At 45.7% G+C, this 16,897-nt stretch overlaps 1 long non-coding RNA gene across 2 annotated transcripts in view; it reads right to left on the reverse strand.

Moving 5' to 3' along the window:
* Window positions 1-231: 231 nt before the first annotated feature.
* LOC113927246 overlaps window positions 232-16,897 on the reverse strand; it is a 46,425-nt gene continuing 29,759 nt past the window's right edge. For both annotated transcript variants that reach the window (XR_004820218.1, XR_003521555.2), the window contains exons 3-6: window positions 7,491-7,644; window positions 5,137-5,268; window positions 4,374-4,424; window positions 232-651 (exon numbers count right to left, since the gene is read on the reverse strand). This is a non-coding gene — a long non-coding RNA (uncharacterized LOC113927246). The remainder of the gene's footprint in view (window positions 652-4,373; window positions 4,425-5,136; window positions 5,269-7,490; window positions 7,645-16,897) is intronic.

The following is a 16,897-nucleotide window of genomic DNA, read 5'->3' on the forward strand; positions in this document are numbered from 1 at the left end:
AATATATATAAAATAGAGAGGTGCCTGGGTAGTGCTGTCGGTTGAGCATCCGACTCTTGCTTTCGGCTGAAGTTGTGATCTCTGGGTCATGGGATCAAGACCCACATCAGTCTCCACGCTCAGCATGAACTCTGCTTGAGATTCTCACTCCCTCTCCCTCTGCCCCACCTGCTTGTGCGCTCTCTCTCTCTCTCTCTCTCAATTAAATAAATATTTAAATACATATAAATATATATATAACAGACTTTAATTTTTAGAACAGTTTTAGATTTATAGAAAATGAGAGAAGATTTACAGTGCCCCCATACACCTGACACCAGTTTCTCCCATTATTAACATCTTACATTAGTATGGTACATTTGTTACAATTGATGAACTAATAATACTGATAACATTGTTATGAAGGAAAATCCACACTTTGTTCAGATTTCCTAAGTTTCCCTCAGCTTGTATCCCCCCCCCACCCATCCCCCAGATCCCACATTACATCTCATGATCCTGTCTCCTTAGGGTCCTCTTGGCTGTGATGGTTTCTCAGACTTTCCTTTTTTTGATGACCTTGCTGGTTTGGAGGAGTTACTGATTCAGTATTTTGTGGAATGTCCCTCAGTTGTGTGTGTCTGATGTTTTTCTCGTGATTAGATTGGGATTCTGGTTGGGAGGGAGGAAGAGCACAGAGGTTAAGTGTCATTCTCATTATATACCATCAACATAACTTATCCCTGTGGACGCTGACCTTGACCACCCAGCTGAGGCCATCCCTGTCAGGTTTCTCCACTGACAAGTGATACTTCCTCTTTTCCCATACCCTGCTCTTTGGAAGGAGGTTGGCCTTGGACATGTCCTAGAAGGGAGAGCCAGCCTGAGAATGCTAGCTGCCACAGGATTCTGTGTCCCCAGCCACTGTTTTCTCCTCCTACCTCAGGTCGGAGTAGGACTCCCTCCAAACCCCACCTGCACCTCTGGCCACAAAAACCACAGTCCCTGTCACCCTCACTTGCCCAGGGCCTCAAATCACACCTCGGCCCTGCCACAACCAGGCCACACGTGTATCAAGGACCTATAGACCTGAGGTTGGCAGGACTCCACCACTCACAACAATGAAAAGCCTCCTTAAATTCTAGGAATATCCTTGCAACCCACCCTGGGGAGACTCTGACAATTCACAATCATGCTTTTTTTCCCATACCCTACCTACTCTTTGGAAGGAGGTCAGTCCTTACTTGGGTGGTTCTGCATCACCTCCTTGAGGGTAAAGTGTACAAGTATTTTGAATTCTTATGCATGGAGGTTTGTCTATCCTCCCTACTTACTTATTTATTCAATTATTTATTTATATTAGTATGGACTCATGAATATTTACATTATACTTTAGGTTGTAATACAGTACTACTTTTGTATTACTCAAATTGTCCCAGCTTTAGCCATTGAGAGCTCTTTTGCTTGGCTCCTGTACCCCTCTGACATAGTCCCTCATTTTGGTGGGAGATGGAGAAGGGAGGGGGCCTTCCTTACTTTCTGTCATTAGAAGGTACCCTAGGCTCATCTTGTATATTTCTTACCCTGGTTCTCACTTTCCAAGAAGCCCTGGTTCCTTTTATTAGAGAATGGTATTAGAAACCAAGATCGGGGACCTAGGTATACTCACTGATACCAGAGTATCTTTTTCCCCCCCTTTTTTTTGCTTTTAGGCTATAAGAGGATAGCCCGAAGAAATATTTTTGTGACTATCTATGAATACTTCAGTATGTAACTATCTATATTGATGTTAAGTAAAACATGATTTTTTACTGACGTCTCCAACTCTAACCTATTAAGAGATAGACACATTTTTGCCTCCTCCCCTGCTGATCTGTAAATACCCGCTCCCACAGTAAGAAACCTGGCTCCTACCATCCACCATCATTTTATTTAATGTTCCATTCCAGTATATACGTATATAAGCCTCATATCAGGGGCACCTGGGTGGCTCGGTCGATTAAGTGTTGACTCCTGATTTTGGCTCAGGTCATTATCTCAGGGTCGTGAGATCAAGCCCCGCATCAGGCTCCATGCTGGGCATGAAGCCTGCTTGGGATTCTCTCTCTCCATCTGCCTCTCCTCCACACTGCTCATACTCTCTCTCTCCCTTCCTCTCAAAAAAAAAAAAAAAAATTATTAAAAAAAGAGAATCATGAACCCACAGCACTATGGGAAACAACTTTATCAATTAGCGTGCAGTGCTAAGCACTGTTTATCTTGCCTTTAGTCTTATAGATTCTGCTCATCCCCAGGATTACTTAGGTCAGCACCTTTCCCCTAACGAGGCTGTTTCATACATTTTTATTACAGTTAGAATCTCTTGGCACAGTCTGAGTCCCTCCCTGGGATCCTCTGACCTTCTGAAAATTTTTTTTCTACTTCCCATACATTGAGGTTCAATCTTTGTGCTGTAAAGTTCTATGGGTTTTGGCGAGTGCATAATGTCATGCACCCACCATTACATAATCATACAGAGTAACTGTACCACCTTAAAAAGTCCCCTGTGCTCAACGTATTCCCCTCCAACTCTCCCCTCCAACCACTGATCTTTATGTGTCCATAGGTTTGCCTTCTGCAGAATGTCACATAACTAGAGTTGCACAGTATGTCGTCTTTCATACTGGCTTCTTCTACTTCGCAATATGCATGTGAGTTTCCTCCATGTCTCTTCATGTCTGGTTTGTTGTTTAATCAATTCCAGGGGGAAGAAAGTGAGCTTCACAAATCTGTCACTTCACCTGGCTCCCTCATTTCCTACAGATCAGGATTTACATCTCATCCCAGGTAAGACCGTCCTGGTCACACCATCTAAAACTGGAGTCCCCTACCCCTCACTCTGTCCTGGCTTTATGTTTAGCACTTTCTAACACACCTTTACTTTTATTTATTTATCTTGTTTAATGTCTATCTCCATGAGGGCAGGGATTTTTGCTATTTTATTCTTTGCTATATTCCCAGCACCTGAAAAATTGCCTGATACATAAGGAGCCCTCGGTAAATATTTGATGGGTGGATAAATCTCCTCAAAAAATGTGTATGTAGGGGGGCACCTGGGTGGCTCAGTCGTTAAGTGTCTGCCTTCGGCTCAGGTCATGATCCCAGGGTCCTGGGATCGAGCCCTGCATCAGGCTCCCTGCTCAGCAGGAAGCCTGCTTCTCCCTCTCCCACCCCCCCTGCTTGTGTTCCCTCTCTCGCCGTGTCTCTCTCTGTCAAATAAATAAATAAAATCTTAAAAAAAAATGTGTATGTAGGTATATGTGCTTGACCCCATGCCATCTATGTCCCTTGACTTTACAGCAAAACAGTAATGGCAAGATGGAGTGAGGGGGTATGAAGAAGTGGTAGATGGTCTCAGCTCTTTCTTCTACCCACATGCTCACAATGGTGCCTGACATTTCTCCATTAGAGATTAATTTAGCTGAGTGTCTTTTTCCCTGTTAGGTTCTTGGGTTTTCACTTTAAAATGTTCAAGGAGATACATTTAAATTTTTTTTTTGAATTCCTGAATGTTTATTGTAATGAGTCAATAATTTAGAGAAACATAAAGAAGAATATTTAACCATCTCCCCCATTTCTCTGTACCCACCCCCTTAGACGTGGGCCACTAGGACCCCAGTTCAAGCCCTCTTCTTTAGAAATCTAAGCCTCACCAATGAAATAGGGGTCTTCAGAGCCAAGGACAATTGTCTACTTGAGAGTCTGTGACTCCTTTTAGACCACATTCCAGGTATCAGGGATACTAGAATTCCCTGCCCAAAAGACCTCAAGCCCTCTCCCAGGACCAGAGTGAGTCTCCCCTGCGGCCTGTTCTTCCAAGGGCAGCCTGGCCCAGGATGGGTGCACTCATAGACTCCAGGAGCAGTTGTGGGGAGTGGGCGGGCTGGGGTGCCAACACATATGTGCACAAAGTCTCTTCAGGTGCACAGGGAACTGGAATGAAGAGCTGGGGAGTTGACAAGGCCAAGCTTCCATCTGTCCTCTCTCCTTGGGCCCACCGCCTCTGTGTGTTAAAGTTGGGCTTGCCTCCCCCACTGTAATCCCATCCCCTAAGGTAACAGGGTTAACAGTTTGGTACCTAACCCTCACACCTTTGTCTAGGAGTTCATAAACATATAGAAATATGAACACATATGGAAGGGGTTTTCTTTTTCTTTCTCTACAACTTTTTAATAAAAGTGGTATTCCAATATATATATAATCTATATTATGGCCACCCCCATCCCCAATTTATAGATCTCATTTATTCTTTTTATTACCTTCATGATATGCCATAGTTTGAATGCTGATGAGATATGCAGGGTTTCTTTCCCTACCCTACCCCACCTCAAATAAAGCTGAAACAACCTTTATACCTGTAGTCCTACATCCTGGTGCTTTCGTTTTGTACGCTTTAGCTCAGATTCCTAGAAATAAGATTAGTGGTTCAGTCAAAGGCTATAAACATCATTTATTTCATAGATGTTTCCAAACAACTTTGGTAAACATTTACAACAATGCATACCCCCAATGGCAATGGATAAGATGCCCATTTCACCAAACCTCCCAGCTCTGGATGTTATGGATTGCTTCAAATTTTGCAAATTGGATGGGTAAAAACTGACATCTGGTTAATTTTCCTTTTGTTTCCCTGACTGAAGTAAGGGTCAGCATGTTCTCATACACCCGGCCATTTGTATTTCCTCTTTTATAAATCACCTATTATCCTTTGCCCATTTTTCTATTGGGATGTTAGCTTTCTCATATCAAATTGTAAGCACTTATCAAACAGTAAACTTCTGTGGAGGTAAACATCAATTTTTTCTTCTGTCATCTATCTATGTTATGTAAGGTATATTTTTTCATGCAGACATTTCTAATTTTTTGTAGTCAAATCTCTACTTGTTTTTCTTTTTTTAATGATTTCTGAGTTTCCTATCTTATTTAAAAAGGAATCCCTACCCGTCCTCCTTAATTTTGTTCTACTATTTTTATTGTCATGCGCTTCTGCCCTCACTTTGTAATAGAGAGATTACAGGAAACATCCTAATGTTTCTAATTCAGGAAATAAAGGAGCTCTCAGAAAGGGGAGAGTTCCCAAGTTCTGTACCCCAGGTCTTTCTTTCTGCTTCTGCTTACCATTATGGCTTTAAAATGTCCTGTCTTCCAACAACCTCTTCTTAAAAAGTAAGCAACAATGCAGAAATACCATCTGAAGGCCTCATCAGCAAATCAGGCTAGAGTTCGTTAGAGCTTTCTAAGGACAGGCATCTTGGGGAAAAGACAGTGCCAAAAACAAAGAGAAGAAGAAAGGGGAGGTGTAAGGGCTCCATTCACTCATACTTTGATCCAAACAACAGAAATAAATAGAGAGCCTCCTCGGCATAAGGCACCGTAGGGGGCCCTGCGAAGGTTTGGGACTCAAGGAACAGCATGATTCCAGTCCTCCAAGGGTTTATTGTTTTGAAAGGGGAAGTAAAATCCATACAGAAGCACTACACTACAAGGCAGAATATACAGGTATAGACATAAGGCACAGAAGGAAGGACATGACTTCTGGCCGGAGCTGGCCCTGCCCAGAAGAGGGGTGCCTGGGCGGGTGCCCGACTTCAACTGATCTTCCAAATCATCTGGGGTGGTCTTAAAAATGATGGAATTTAACAGATTTATTATACTCTGTGGGTGCCACCCCAAACTTCTGGAATCTAAATCCCCCAGTAATTTTGATGATATGCCAGTTGGGAAACTTTTACTTCTGGCTAAATCCTCACCAAAAGAAAGTGTGATGATATTTGTAGGATTCCTTTGAAAAGATATATGCACCATCACTTCCCTAGTCTGTCTTTTCAATGACAGCACAGCTAGTCCACAGCAGAGATCTGGCCAGAGAACCGGCAGGTCACCTAGTCCTCCATTGTCATTAGCTTTGGGTGAAGTTAACTGGCTCTGGAGTAGTTCATGTGACCTGAGTCTAAGCCAATCAGCATATCATACGCCCCTTGGAACTATGACTGGTTGGGGGACAGGCTTCTGGTTGGCAATCAGAGACCGTGAGATGCAACAAGACTCTGCCTGGGGATACCAAGCCAAGGGTCCTCATTTTTTTCTGCTGCATTTGAACCCAGGAGCCCCTCACCTTGAGAGCCGTTGGCAGTCACCTTGCAAGAGGAGAACACATGGAAGAGAAAAGAAAAGACCACTGGGTCTAGGTTGTATCCCTTGAGGTTTGAATCAAGTCGCACCTGAAGCCACACCCGATCTACTCTGGACTGCGTGGTGACCCCAGCCAGCATAATTTCCTTTTTGGCTGAAGTCTGTTCAGATCAGGTTTCTTGTCACTTGCCACTGAAAGAATTTCTCACTGATAGGAGGTACAAAGTTCTAAGCTCCTTCGGGTACAAGGAAATCGGGAACCCTTCCTTTTCTTCTAAGGAAGATGTCCTCATAAGACACATGCAGACCACTGGCGACTTGAGTTAATTTGGAAAATTCTTTCAAAAGCCTCTAGAAATGGCAAAGAAAATGGTTTCTTTGTTAGGCCCAAGAAACAGTCTCCTGAGTATGCAATGATTCCATCTCCTCGCTTATTGGGGTGTGTTGAGACTTGACAGTGTGTTAAGATGCTACACTTGAAAAATCTTCCTTACATTATCTAAGCATAAAGAGTTCTACAAAAATCGGGAAGAATTGCACTGGGTTGGGAACTGGGAGGGCCGGTCCTTGATGGCCCCTCCTCAGGGAACATCCTGCAGGTCTGTCACTGTTATCTGAGTGTTTAAGTGAACATCTGCCACACACAGCATCTGCTAATAGGGTAGGAGTTTGTTTACTTTTCCCTTTGAGACTTCGAAGCACCAAACTGAGAAGGAACGTTTCACATTTCCACGTCACAAGTGAGGAAAAGAGGAAGGAGAATGAGAAAAATAAGAGGGAGAAAAAAAACCCTCCAACATAAGTGTCTTGGGAATCATTTCCTGTGTTCTAGTTTCTGACAGAGAGAGACCCTTCCTCTGTGTGCAGACCACCCTCAAAGAGAGTTCACATAAAATGTAGGTGCGGATAAGCATTTTAATCTATGAAAAAGTCTTCTATGAAAACGACTTTCATATTTGTGTTTTAATTTTAGGATTAAGAAGGTTGATGCTTTATAATTCTGGAAAACTCACCTGCCCAGACTTGGTACTTTCTGACAAATAACCTGAGACAAGCCCACACCGTGTTACTGTCTGAACTCTAAAGAATATTCTGAAAGCCCTTAAAGTAGTATCTATACTCTAAGAAAATTACCAGGGAATGTTTATTATTCTCAGACTGATAGTCAATAGCAAATTTTCCTTAAAGCTATTTGTAACAACACATTGTTATTTCCTGACATCCTGAAGGACTCCTACAAGGACCAGTAAGTATCACTGGCGGTCATTCACTGACACCCTAAGGACCTTTGGTATGGAGAATCATATTTTCAGCCTGCTGAACATTTCAAAAGCCTTTACCTCTTCCAAGGGAGCAGGGGAGAAAGGAATTGACATCAGAACCAGAATCTAATGAGAAATTCTGTAAACTCCAAATGTGATCTTTTGTCCATTGGCTCATTCATTCACCAAATATTCATTGAGTTCCTCCTGGGTACCTGCCACGGTCTAGGCACTGGAGATAGAACAGAGAACAGGCCAATTAAGTTTCTGCTTCCAGGGAACTTCTAAATTCTAGAGGAGACTGACAGAAATAAGTGAAGAAAGCATATGTAATATGACAGTATAGAATATAACTTTGGGCCATGATAAATTCTACCGAGAAACTAAAGCCAGATGGGAGATCGGGATGATGGAGTGTGGTGCAGTTGTACTTGATGGAGGAATCAGAGGAGGAGAAAGAAAGAGCAAACCTTGGCGATTTGGGGAAGAGCATCCCAAGTAGAGGAAGGGGCAAAGGCCTGTAACAGGAACAGGTTTGGAGGCTGATGGAACACCTGTTTGGAGGGAGGGGAAAGCAGGAAGCATACGGAGCCTTACAGGCCACAGAAAGGAGTATGGATTCTATTCTAAACATGACTGGAAGCCATTGAAGGATGTGAGGCAGGGAAGTAAAGTAATCTGGGGAGCCTGTTGGGTTAGCCCCAGCAGGGTGATGTCGCCTGGACTGGGGGTACCAGCTGTGGTCCTTGTTCTCAACTATCTCGCCAGCCCCCAGGAAAAGCCTGGGCACAGTAGACCCTTAGTAAATAGTGGTTGAGGGAATAAATAAAGTCCTGGCCTGAGAGAGCTTACGATTTCCCAGGTGAGTCAAATATGTGACTATGTTAGCTATGACACAAAATGGGTGGCACCGGGGGCAAACATTTGCTGGAGCCATGAAGAAAGGCCCAGCAGCTGGACGGTGCCGACCTCTCCCCCAGGGGCCAGGGAACAGGCTGGCATGAGCCAGGGAGAGCCGCTGATCTGGTGGGAGGAACATCCAGTGGTACTCAGGCTGGCAGGTTTGCATCCCCTTTATTAAAGGGTTGGGCACTCTGCCCTGCAGGGCCCGCCTAATTCCCCCTGGCTTCCTGCAGGAACACTCAGAAATTCCTTCCCATCCCCTTCTCCGCAGCCTGTGCTTAAGGCAGGGATGGGCCAATCCCCTCCACACCCTTTGTCTATCCATCCGGAAGTACTGAGTCAACAGCCCTTTCCCAGAACCCACCTCAGTTTCTTCCCACACCTGCAGCTTCTACTGTTCCCAGGAATGAGGTGGGGCCGTGCAAAGAGCAAGGTGTCAGGCTGAGGAATCATACAGTAGGCTCTCCAGATAGGTGCCTCTCAGACTGACCATGCATGCAAATCTCTCCGAGAGCCTGGCTGCACAGATCGCTGAGTCCTGAGCCCAGACATTTGGATGGCGAAGGTCTGAGGTAGATGGAGAATTCTCACGGGCTTCTCACGGGCTCCCAGGGACGCGGGTGTGGAGGCTTCCCGGCTCACCCTTTGAGGTACACTGCTCCATAGGAAGCCAGGATGAGGTTGGCAGGAAAGCGATAATAAATATAGCCACGATTTACTGAGTGCCAGACTCTGGGCTGAGGGCATTATGTGAATAATCTCTTTTAATCCTCACCCAGCCCTGTGAGCTGGCTCCATTATTAAGCCTTTTTAACAGATGAGGCTTGGAAAGAGTAGAGAACTTTCCCAAGGTCTCATAAGCGTACAAGTGAGACTTGCGCTCAACTGTCCAGCTCCAGTGCCCAAACTATTGATAGAAATCTTAGGGGAATAAATGTTGATAGGCTGACTGGGACGTGTTATTAATTGACAACTAGAGAAAAGGTCAAGAAGTAAAAAAAAAAAAAAAAAAAAAAAAATACACCCATACACCCAAGTTTTTCTCCACAAAGGGAAGGATGTATAGGCAGCTATAACTGGACCCAGCAGAGTCTCAGGAATGCCACAACTTCTGGAACAATCAAGATTAAAAATAGCTGTGACAAAAGGAAAAAGAAAGTATAACACACATTTCCCTCTCTCCTTTGTATTTATCTAACATGTTTATATTGAAGATTAAAATTGCGCCAGATTAAAAATTTTCTTTTACTTCTGTTGTTTTCTCACCCCACCGCACCCAAGGCTCTCTGTGGTATTCTGGGCAAAACACGTAGTAAATAATTGGTCTAAACCCTATGTCTTTGTTTTTTAGCTATGAAGTGTAACAGGTAAGCATCTACTCTGAGTTAACTCGAATTACTACACAACCACACAAGCTAACCAGGAGATCTGTTGAAATGTGATTGAAGAGTTATGAAATGATTTGGTATGAATAGCCTTTCGGGGTTGGACAAGAAAAGAAAATGGTGAACAGCATTCTCCTAGTTGGATAGCATGCACACTGAAAATGAAATTATTTTATGAAATGAAATAAAACAAAAATACTTTCTTTATAACCAATGTCACTCAAGTAAAAGCAACAATCTGGCATAAATCCATCACAGAAGGACTCAACATTGGAGGAGATGCTTACTCAAACCCTTCTTTTCCAAGGAGCAATCCCTTGAACATGATGCAGGGTTAAAAGCACTAGCTCGCATCCTCAGCCCGAGCGCTGACTTCCTTGTTTTTGTAGATTTTAAATCAGACCCAAAAGATCATCTAATGCGGTTAAATAATCTGGTGTCTGGATTCATGACTCCAAAATGAGATCCGAGAGAGAATTTATTTTTCCCCTACGTTGCCCGAACTCTCAGCTTGAGAATCCTCCAGACACCCATAAACATAATCCTGTGCGCTTCTGCTAATCATACCTTGCATAAGTGCTCCGAGGGTTTATTTTGCACGCAGGCTCTCAGTGGGGAGACAGCCTGGGAACCGATGGGCCATAATTCATGTTCCGATTCAGTCCTTGCAGGAGGAAAGGGGTCGTGGACTACAATAACCAGGCTTTCTATATCGTCTTAGTTTTACTTTTTTAACGTGTCAACGTGTTCCCTAAACCCGGTGAGCTCCCTGCTCAAAGGAGTTCAGAGATTATTATAGTCAGGGAATTCTATTTTTCTGATAAAATCTGAATGAAGACACTCATCAGCCCTTGTTCTCCCAAGGCTGGCGACTCATGGGGTCCCCAGGACTCCCATGTGCACAGACACCACATTTTCCTGAGTGGTGGTTTTTCTCAGCTGTTTCTCTGAGCCGCAGAAGGAATGCTGAGAGTCAGATGTCCTGCTTTTGGTGAAGGGCCTTTCCCCACACCCTCACTGTCTTTTCCTTTCACCCTGGATTATTTGACTGGACCCCATGCTGTGGCCAACACCGCCCTATACCTCTGTCTGAACCACCTCACACATATGTCCATTGTTACCTGGAGTTTTACCTTTGGGGGAAAAAAAAATCCCAACTTTCCAACAAAAAGCCCCAGATAAACTCTTCAAGTCTCCCTTGTATATAGTATTTTGGGTTTTTTTTTTTTAAGATTTTATTTATTTATTTATTTGAGAGAGAGAGTGTGTGTGTGTGTGCACGGCATGGGAGGGAGAAGCAGGGGAGAAAGGAAGCACGAGGGGGAAAGAATCTCACGCAGGGCTCTATCCCACGACCCTGAGATCATAACCTGAGCTGAAACCAAGAACCAGACGCTTAACTGTCTGAGCCACCCAGGCGCCCCATCTTGTATATAGTATCTTGAATTTAAATATATAAAGAGTGTCTATCCTCAAGTTTCTACAGAAAGTTGGAGGTACAAAAGAGTTCTGAGGGGCTAACCCAGCTCTGTCCAATGGCGACATGACAAGTCATGTGGGTGATTTCAAAGGTTCTAGTAGTCGCATTAAAAGAAAAGTAAAAAAAAAAAAAGAACAGGTGAAATTCGTTTTAGTAATAGAGCTTATTTAGCCCAATATAACCAAATAATCAATATTTAAAACATACGATTACTATTTAACATTGCTAATGAAATATTTTGCGTTCTCTGTCATGCTAAACCCCAGAAGCCAATATGTACAGTGCATCTTGGCTTGGATGTGGCACAGTCTAAGTATTCAAGAACAACATGGGGCCAACGGCAGCTGGAGTGGACAGAGCTGGTCTAACTAACCATACAACAACTGTGAGAATCTTTCAGGAGCCCTATTATTTGGCAGCTTTTAACATTTTTCTTCTTTAAGGTAGACACTGGCTTCACATCTCTCCGGATAACCTACCTGAAAGACACTCAATACAATGAATGAATGAATGAATGAATGAATTTACTCCCTTAAATCATCCCATCTAAAAATATCATTTAAATATTAGAGCCTGCCAATAGTGACATGTAATTTTTTTTGAAAGCCAAAAATAAGCCTTTTTTTTTTTTTAAGTGTTAAAGAAGGTATACAGGTTTAACTTGGCAGAAACTTCCATATAACCTTGGTACTGTGGGAGCTCACTGAAAGCCAATGCTGTCAACATGTCATACTTTGACTTCACAAAGTAAATGTGTCACTAAGTGCCCACATCCAGCCAAAGCCGTGTCGCTCAGTAATGCTGGGGACAGAGGCTCAAACTGCACCAGGCCTTAAACCAGCCCAGCTCCTTTGAGAGGGAGAAGGCCGAGGGGGCCGGTGGAGGAGGAGGAAAGGATTCCTTCACAGCCCCCGCCCACGGGCACTCGCAGCCACAGTTCTAGAGTGCTTGGTCTCTCACGGTACCTGCCTGAGGTCACGGCTGGTCTTTGCCCCAGCGCCTCCCCCCATGTGGCCCTCAGTTGGGACCCCACTGCCGACTCCAAGGAACCCCTGAGGCCACAGCCTGAGCACCTCTCCTTGAGAAGCATGAGAGCTCCCTGGGGATGGAGGGTTTTCCCTTCCTTCTAGCCCCACCTGGGCTCCCAGCTCCCAACCTGCGGGACCACCTCCTCAGCACAGGCCCTGTGTTTAATGATCAGCTCGAAGCCTTGAGTGATGGTTCTCTGGCTGGTGCTGTGTTGGTGAGAGCTTCCAGACTTCTCCCTTCCTTCCTTCCTTCCTTCCTTTCCTTCCTTCCTTCCCTCCTTCCTTCCCCTCCTCCTTCTTCCTTCCTCTCTTCCTTCCTCCCCCTCTTCCTTCCCTCCTTTTCCTCCCTTCCCTCTCCTTCCTTCCTTCCCCCTTCCTTCCTCCTTCCTCCTTCCTCCTTCCTTCCCTCCTTCCTTCCTCCTTCCTTCTCTTCCTTCCTTCCTTCCTTCTTCCTCCTTCTTCTTCCTCTCCTTCCTCCTCCTTCCTCCTCTCCTTCCTCTTCCTTCCCTCCTTCCTCCTTCCTCCTTCCTTCCTTCCCTTCCTTCCTCCTTCCTCCTTCCTTCCCTTCCTTCCTTCCTTCCTTCTTCTTCCTCCTTCCTCCTTCCTCCTTCCTTCCTCCTCTTCCTTCCTCCTTCCTCCCTTCCTCTCCTTTCCTTCCTTCCCTCCTTCCTTCCTTCCTTCTCCTTCCTTCCTCCTTCCTTCCTTCCTTCCCTCCTTCCTTCCTTCCTTCCCTCCTTCCTTCCTTTCTCCTTTCTTTTCTCTCTCCCTCCCTCCTTCCTTCCTTCCTTCCCTCCTTCCTTCCTCCCTTCCTTCCTTCCTTCCTCCTTCCTTCCTTTCTCCTTCCTCTTTTCTCTCTCCCTCCTCCCTTCCCTCCTTTTCCTTCCCTCCTTCCTTCCTTCCTTCCTCCTTCCTTCCTCCCTCCCTCCCTTCCTCCTTTCCTTCCTTCCTTCCTTCTTTCAATCCTTCCTAACCTTTCTTTCTTTCCTTCTTTTTCTTTCCTTCCTTTTTTAATACAATGATATCCGGATCCTGTCCTAACGGTTGAGCTAGGTGATTGCCCCAGTGAACACGTTTCCTACCTCGGTTCTGACTCATGCTCATTACATTGTACTTTGAACTAGGCCTTGGTTATCTGCTGTCTCAATCACTAAAAACAATCCAAATCCTCTCTCATGGGGGCAGCTCACTACCGCCTCTCTAAAATTAACTCTTAGGAGTGTTAAGCTTTCATAGTTTCTCCCAAACACCGCATAGGACAAACCTAGACGTCCAGCTCACATGTTCATTCATTCCAAACTGCCTCAGGTTGCTTCCAGTGTGGAAAAGGTGCTGGAGACATTCACAAGCACTTCCAGACGCTGCAGGATAAAGGCCAACTTGGAGGAAATTTTCACTGACCTCTGCTATCCAACCTGGGAGCAATGAGGATGGTAAATTTTGAGACCATTCACTCCTTCACTCGGTGGCAAAGAGAATTCTCTAAAGTGGGCCTCAGTTTCCCCATCTGTGAAACAGGGGGAGGAAGAGGGCTCAGACTGAATCGTTCCGATCTTCTAAGAAGCAGACACCGAGAGAGAGGCTTGGGTATGCAAGAGCAGCATCTAGGGAAAACATCTGTGAGAACGACGGAACGGGCCCCGCAAGAGGCTGGGGTGCCGCAGCCCCCAAAGCGGGCCTGACCCTGTGCAGGAGGAGAGGGGAGGGGGGATTGTGGAGAGGGAGAGTCTGATGCTTCAGTGCACACCAGAGCTCCAAGGGTGGGGGGCTCAGAGCAGCAGGGGAGGGGCAGGTACACCCCTGTGGCTGGAGACAGACATGGGACAGGCACATTTGCTCAGGCACCACGGTCCACCCCTTCTGCCATGTATTAGCTTGCTCAGATGCCACAAAGTGAGTGGCTGACACAGCAGAAACGTATTGCCTCACAGAGCCGGAAGCTGCACGTCAGGGATCCAGATGCTGCTGGCCCAGCTGGTTCCCTCTGAGGCCTCTCTCCTTGGCTTAGAGACGGCTGTCTTCTCCCCGGGTCCTCGCATTGTCTTCCCTCTGTGTGGTCTGGGTCCTACTCTCCTCTTACAAGGCCTGCAGCCCCGCCGGATCAGGGCCCACCCCTATGACCTCATGGTCATTCCCTGTGTAAAAACTGTCTCCAAATATACTATCGCATTCTGAGGTCCCAGGGGTTAGGGGGGGTAGGGGTTAGGACTGCACCATAGGACTTTGGGGGGAACACAATTTGGTCTGTAACCCGCCACGTAACTGCTTCTCTTCGGTATCAAGTAGCAATCCCTCCACGGCCCCCACGCGTCTCTCCTCCTCAGAGGAAGCTCAGAAGAAAGCTGGAGAGACGGTGTGCAGCCCCCCGTAGCTGCGCTGGACGTCAAGGCCAACTCATATCCATCCTCTAGCCCCTCCACTACCTGGTCTGGTCTCCTGTGGTGTCATGCCTCATCTTGGGGGGTCTCAGAGGCTTCCCTGGTGTTGTGACCCAAGCCTCGTTCCTGGAGGGTCCTACAACCTTCTCAGTTCAGGCTTGCTAGGAGAGTCTATACCTAGTCACTACAGGGAAGGGGGTGCCCAGAGGCACCCAAGGGGATCCTTGGGCTCCGCATGGATTTCTGCCTATTGTGTAAAAGGAGCCCTTCCTCCTGCTGCTGGTCAGGGTCACCAGCTCCTGCCCAGATGGTGATTCTTCTCACCTGCTGATGCCTGGATACAAGTCCAAGGTGACTGGGGAGCAGAGTTCAATGGTACCCCTACTATCACGACGATCTTTGGCCCTGGAGAGAGCCCACAACTGCAGGAACAGGAAGCACAAAAATCCCCTAGTGAGTCACTGGAGGGATGTTGGGGCCACTCCTGCTTCCACGTCTTGGTTCTGGGATTCACGTTTCAGAGTCTCAGGTTTTGCCCACCAAGGCCCTGGACTTCACGTGTGCTGAGCATTCCAACAACTCTGGAGGTCAGTGACTCTAACAACGAGAACTTCCACCTACAACTCAACTGGGTCTGCTCTTCCACGGCAGGAGATCCTTGGGTGGGAGCAGCCCAGGAAGCAAGGCCTCCTCACGGTCACGGTGACGGACTAGGGAGTGCCATAACGAGGACATTGGTCAGGCATGCTCCTTCCCACTCACAGTCTCTTGCCTTGCAGAGACCCCATGATTGTGTGCTCATCACCATTTCCGCAGTGTGTAAGTGCACTTGCGAGCATGCTCTGGAGTCATGTGACTTCCTGACTGCACCTGACTTTTCTGTCCTGCTCTGAAATGTAAGGCGCTGCGCCACGTCTTACTTCCTTGTCAGGAGTAAAGGAGGTGATGCATGACTTTTTATAAAAGCTTGTTTAAGCGCTAGTGGGACTGGCCAAAATGATTCCAAAATTCATACGGAAGAATAACTTTTCCACAATTGCCAAGAAGCTTTTGAAAAAGGCTAGTAGGTGATGGGAACTTGGCCTGCTATGTGTTATAGCTCATTATAGAGTTGCTACAATCAAAATCCTGTGGCTTGCTGGGCTGTACCCCTATCCACAGCAGGTCTCCAAGCTGAACAGCCTCCGGCACAGTAAAAAATGTAGGTAAGGGAAATCAGTAAGCCAAATCCGTAACTTCTGAGTAAGAACTGGCTCTAAGGAAGGGCTGGGTCTTCAGGGCTGGGCACAAAGTGGACCCATATTTAAATATCTATCTATCTATATATCTATAAATACAGAGATAGATAAATATAGGTAGATATTTACTATGTATGTACATATAGTAAAAATAAATGGATTAATAGAACAAAAGAGCTCAGAAATAAATATATATATATATGAATCCAATATGGAATAAAGTTCCATTTCAATTCACCAGGGAAAGGATAAGTAACTCAACAAATAGGAATAGCTGAGGAGGAGATTAGAACCCTACTTCATTCCATATATTTCTAAGAGAAACTGAATTATAGGAGGTAATAGGGCTGGGATTAAGGTGAGGCAAAGGAAGTGAGCCTTGAGTGCAAAACTGAAGGAGGCCCTTGTTTTCAGGGTTGTCCGGGTGCCCTGGGTGTGCCTGAGGTGCCTCACCCACCTAGTCCCCGCCCTGGAAGGTGAAAGCACCTGTCAAAGATTTCACCACAGCATTGTTGGTAAAAGGAGGTCCTTGGGAACAATCTACCTGTCCATCAGTAGGGAAATGGGTGATTAATTATGGTCAATTCATAGCATGGCTATTCCAAGAAGTGAAGCAAACATGGAAATATGTCCACAACACATTGTTAAATGAAAAAGTGAAGTGACAGCCCAAGTCTAGCATAATCTAGGCTATGCACATGTATGCCTGTTCATATGTTCTTGAAAAAAGTGGCAAATACCTAGCAGCTAGTTATTAATGGCTACTTTCAGGGAATGGGCTGGGTGAGGTGAGAGATCTGTTCTCTTCAACCCACATTTTGTTAGTGATGGGACTTTGAACCATTTGCTTGTTTTTGCTTTTGCACATGTGGGATTTTTCAGGGGGAAAAAAAAGCTGGTGGCAAATCCTAGTCAGAGAAACCCCAGTTTAGCAACACATGGGATAACCTGGTTGCAGTAAGATCGTTCCAGGGCCAGACTGGTGTCGGGGAGGGTGATAGTGGGGAGCGCAATTATTCTGTGTGATAGAACAGGAAGGATCTGGAGTCCTAGAGTAAGGGTGACAGGACCCAGAA

This window comes from Zalophus californianus, chromosome 7, assembly GCF_009762305.2.
Source record: "Zalophus californianus isolate mZalCal1 chromosome 7, mZalCal1.pri.v2, whole genome shotgun sequence".
In the NCBI taxonomy this organism is placed as follows: Eukaryota; Metazoa; Chordata; class Mammalia; order Carnivora; family Otariidae; genus Zalophus; species Zalophus californianus.